A 5,113-nucleotide genomic window follows, 5' to 3' on the forward strand; every position below is an offset into this window, starting at 1 on the left:
GAGAGTGTGAAACCGGATTTTCGGAGGAGGAACCGTATATCAAAAGTGCACATACACAAATTTCAGAAAATCGCATTTATGTCATGAAGTGAAAGTGTTGAAAAAAAAACGACTTTAGCATCCGCCTTATGTGTCCAATGTTCGATAGCGCACTTGGGACCAGACAAACACCATTTGAAAATTTATTTATTAATGACGTTCTTCTGGCTATGTATGTATGACGTTGATGTTTTTATTATTTTGACCCAACTATGCTGACCGAACCTATAAAACACATTCAGTCCGACTTTGAGCGATTGCATTTCTATGGCCGAAAAAGAGCATAAGTTGTATCTCGTTGTCTAGAGCTAGGTTCTTTTTTTTCGTTCGTGATTTTCACAAGCTTCTTGACTTTTGATGAAGATATTGCGTTTTCCCCATGTGTGTTTCGGGATGCGATTCTATGTCCAAATGCTTATTCTATTTCATTTCTCAAGACAAATTCGTCTGGCGAGTGAGATTTATTCGCCATGCTACAGAAGCAGCTACAGAAAAACACTTTGTAGCTACAGACGAAAATTGTGTGCAAAATGAAATGCGCTTAGGAATGAAATAAGAATAAAAAAAGAGAATGAAATACTTACACAAAATCGAATTTTTCCGCAAGAAAACTACAGTTTATTAAAGTCTATCAACGATGCGTTGTTGTTGTTGTTGTTGGTGTCGTTGCTTTTAAAATGGCAGTTTAACTTCTTTTTTTTTAATTTCTTCAGCGGTAGCATTAATTGATAAAATGCTTCTTGGTATTTAATGTTCACTTTTCATTCGGTTCACTGTATATTCCCCTGATCCACACACACAGAGAAAGAAAGAAAGAGAAATTAAAAAAAAACGTCCAATTTAAAGCAATTATCAGACGCAGAGCTTGCAAACGATTGTATAAACCAATATACTTGCACCACTGTGAGAGCAGCGAATCGAATCGAAACTTTTTTGTTTTCAAAGTAATTTTCGTTTCGGGTAAAGTCTATTTAAAGTAGTTTCTTATTTAAATAGTGTCTCAGCACTTGAAAATTTGTTTATGTTCCCATTCTCTTGCCTGCCCCTCTGGTTCAGGCCAAAACTTATCTCATCTCAACTCTACAGTTTGAATCGTTCGCTTGCTGAATTGTTTGTGTTTTCACTTTTGAATTTTTTTCTGTTTGATTTTTGTTATCGCGATCAATGTTGGTTGTTGCTTTTTTTCTCTCTCTCTCTCTCTGTTCGCAATTCATAAATTGCATGCCGTAACCTTACAATACACACAGTTTGGGTGAATGAAAAACAGAAACAAGACAACGCATTAGAATTCAATAAAAGATGCTGACAAATTTTAGCGTTCCAATTTTCAATAGTGCAACGCTATGAGCGTTACGAGAATATTTATAGTTAGAATCAACACCATCCGTCTGGAATCTATTTCGGTGTTGAATACTTGAAATTGATAGCGGTTTTGCACACTTTAACCCATTAATTACCGAGTGTTCGAAAATTTTGCATAAAAAAAATCAAAAGCTTGGTAATGGGCTAGAAGAAACTCAATAGACGAACAGATTTTAAATTCTTTTTCGAAGTTTTTACTCGTTGTAAACATTTTTTTTTTTAAGCTGAAAAGATTCGAATTAGGATGTCAAAAAACTGCTCCGAATGGTCTTGACTCCAGCAGAAAATGAATTTAAATTCATGAGAAAATTGAAGAAAATGACCAAACATCGTCTGAATTCACGGAAAAAACATCCGAAAAAAGCCCAAAAGTGTGGCTCAATCAGTAAAAACGGTAATGTTCCGTGGCAAAATTCCAGACGGGAATTAGTTGGGCGCAAACAGCGACAAAAACCATATCTAATGAAATGAGCAGTAGCCTCAATTAGCTCACGCACAAGCAGTAATATTCTATTATGGGCTCGGAAAGAGAGCAGAATTGCATTGAAAGAATAAGAACGATTGAAAAAAAAGTTATTCCGACAATATGAATGCGTGCGTTTGTCTCTCGGGTTTTTTTGTTCCCTTATTTGAATCTATTGGACGTGTGCATTTGTGTTCGATCAAAATGAAAATAGCAACACTGAAAATTTCATCTCAAGTCTCGTTCTCGTGCTCTTTGCAAAGATGCAAAGACAGTGCGACGATTGGGAGAACGATGTGAAAAAAACAGAGTGACTTGTGTGTGCAACAGCAGTCGAGAACATGACAAGCGTGTAGAATGAGAGTGCAGCAGTAGTAGCAGTAGCAGCTAAGCGACCGCGACAGCAGAGAGCACAGTGTGTATCAGTGTGGGTAGCAGTTAGTGGCTTGATGCAATGTGCAAGTTAAGCAAAAACTAAGCACACACCACACACCAGGCCAAATGCTTTGAGAACAAACGAACGGACGGACGAATGGAGAGAAGTAAAAAAAGTGCAACACAACAAGAAAAATACATAAAATAACACGCACAATGGTTGCTAAACCGAGCAAGCCAGCAAAAAAGCTAGAATACAACGAAGAGACAGAGACGAAGAAACGGGGCCACACCATACAAGAATTAGTGCTTTTATGTGCTCGTTCGCACACACACATAGAAAAAAAAACTTTTTATGCGAATCATCGACGACGTCAAACGAAAAATCCTTGCTACAATCTCATGTTTTGTCAACATTTTCGAACTTTTTTCGAACACAAAATATTTACTTTTTACGTACGCGCGACTTCGATTTTGTGCGTTGTTGTGTGTTTTTTTTGTTTCTTCTCTCGTGTGTGTCGTCTTTTTGCTGGTTTTTTTCGCGCTTATTCGGATTTTTTTTTCGCCTTTTCATTTCATTTTCTGCCCCTTTTCCCTTTTTGGCCGTTGCTGAATTTCAGTTTTTTTTTCTCGTATTTACGCAAACCATTTTCACTCTCTGTTTGTAACATCATCATCAACAGCAACAGCAGCCAAATGCGACAGAGCAGCCACCGATGCACCAATGGCATCATAAAAACGCAAACAAACAATCTCATGCGAAAATCAGCGAAGAAACAGGAGAGAGAAGAGAAAAACACCCCAACCGCTATGAATCCACGCTATTTTTCTATTCATCTGATGCAAATCGAATTCGAAATCGTAAAATGAACATTGCAACAACCGAAAAAACGCAAAGAAAATTGCTAGCTTTCTTGCACGTACCATTTGTCATTCAAATGGTTATCTCTTCAGTACATTTTTAGTGTAGCGCTCGAGGTTTTTGGTTCATTCAACATTTCGTCACTGACATTAAAGAGAGAGAGAGAGAGAGAGAGAGAGAAAAAGGGGGGGGGGAAGAGAAAGAGACAGAAAGAGAGAGAGAGAAGGAGAGAAAGAGGAAGGAAGAGATAGCGAGGAGTATAGAGAAAGAAAACTCTAAAGAGTTTTCACATAACTGAAAATGCATATTCAACACTCAAACTGATCAAAATCATAAAATGGTTAATTTCTTTTTATCTGTTTCAACGGATATGTCTTTCTTTCATTTTGAGCACAAAATGCGAATTATTTCATGGATTAACAACAACAAAAAGAACAACTTCTGTCACATGAATTGAATTGATTGTGAATTATTTCGTGAATTTGTGCTCATTCCAATTGGTTATTTTCAAATGCCTTGAAATTATTTGGATTTTCATCTGAATTGATTTATTTTGTTTCATTCGGTTTTTTTTCTTCTCTCGGTCCAATGAAGTCTTTTATCTTCTTCGTATGTTTTTTTTTTTTTGCAGAGCTCTCACTTTCGTTATTCCACCCGAAATTCGCATAAATTCAAGTGATGCAACGCACATTTCACACAGAAAACTAATAAATTGATTTATAGTTCGAACGAACGAGAGAGACAGAGAGAGAGAGAGAGAGAGAGAGAGAGTGAGAGAGAGAGAAAAAAGCAACGGGTATCTTTTCTTACTTTTGCCCTATATATTTCGATCAGGCTGTTGCCCGTTCAATGCTGCTCTGCTCTGCTCGCTATTTGAACAAATTTGTAACGAAAAATTCGTGTTGAATCCAAACACACACGCGCTCGGTAGCACAACCGTTCTAGTTGAAATCGCGAATACGACTGACGACACATAGTTCTCTTGCATTGCGTTTGTGTATGGAATTTCAGCTCCACAATTGTTTTTTTTTTATTCTCATCGCCACCGACGTCGTCGTCGACGCCGTAGTCGCACTTTACCGCTCAACATTTACTATGGATGTACTCACACAGTATGAAACGTGCGTATATATCGAAACCGATGTAATAGTGAACACAGTCAACTGTAAAAACAACACCAAAGAGACAACAACGAATTCATTCATTCAACGCACAAACTGTGCAATCATGTGCTTATTCAGCACTCGGAGCCGAGTCTTTTTCACTCCATCCACAGACTTGCACTCGTTTATTTGAGACAAATTCACGCGCTTAACCAAATGTTGGTGAACGAAAGATGCACTTACAAATGCATTCGCTCCATATTCTCACTCAGAATGAGTGATTTGCTCGGCTTGAATTGAAGTTTTATTTACAGAACATCGAGCGAGCGAACGAAACGCCGTGAAACGTATCGTCCTGATGCACACGGAGATTGTATTTACATAACATATCGCTCTGAGGCTACTTGATCGCCCGCAGATAGCAAATTAAATGTTAAACAAACACAAATAAATAGAGTTATATTTGAACATCGAAATATTCTTTGAAGCAATTTATTTGCACTACGCTTTATTGATTAAGACACTTAATGTGGACTTTGCATTAATAATTTAATTTTTTGCTATTGACATTGAATTTGTTTGTGTTTTGCGTAAGGATTTGTTCTCAATTTTTCGGAGAAAAAACTTCTTCTTGACAAAACGTGCCGTTTTAAATTTTATTTTCATTCCTGCCTTAATTATCATACGATGAAAAACAGACTAAAAAAATGAAAATTACATTTTATCGTTGGATATTTGTTCAGTACAAAAAAAACAATTCGAATGTTTGTTTGAAAGTTGTTTAAACAACTCAGTTACCGTCACAAAACGAGTTATTTTTTCCATTGTTTTTTAATTGATTTTCTGTAAAAACAAATGAATGATTATATTTGAAAGAGACAAAATATCTCAACCCAAGTACTTACCTAC

The 5,113-nt window shown here is 36.7% G+C and overlaps 1 protein-coding gene across 1 annotated transcript in view; it reads right to left on the reverse strand.

Moving 5' to 3' along the window:
- The window catches only part of LOC129572900 (leucine-rich repeat-containing G-protein coupled receptor 5-like), a 54,210-nt gene extending 50,144 nt beyond the window's left edge, over window positions 1-4,066 (reverse strand). Inside the window, exons 1-2 of the mRNA XM_055453014.1 lie at window positions 3,912-4,066; window positions 624-824 (exon numbers count right to left, since the gene is read on the reverse strand). The gene's annotated coding sequence lies outside the window, so the exon portion shown is untranslated. The remainder of the gene's footprint in view (window positions 1-623; window positions 825-3,911) is intronic.
- Between the last annotated feature and the right edge of the window lie 1,047 nt (window positions 4,067-5,113).

Source organism: Sitodiplosis mosellana, unplaced genomic scaffold (genome assembly GCF_009176505.1).
Source record: "Sitodiplosis mosellana isolate CC-2019 unplaced genomic scaffold, AAFC_SMos_1.0 Smas_scaffold_5712, whole genome shotgun sequence".
In the NCBI taxonomy this organism is placed as follows: domain Eukaryota; kingdom Metazoa; phylum Arthropoda; class Insecta; order Diptera; family Cecidomyiidae; genus Sitodiplosis; species Sitodiplosis mosellana.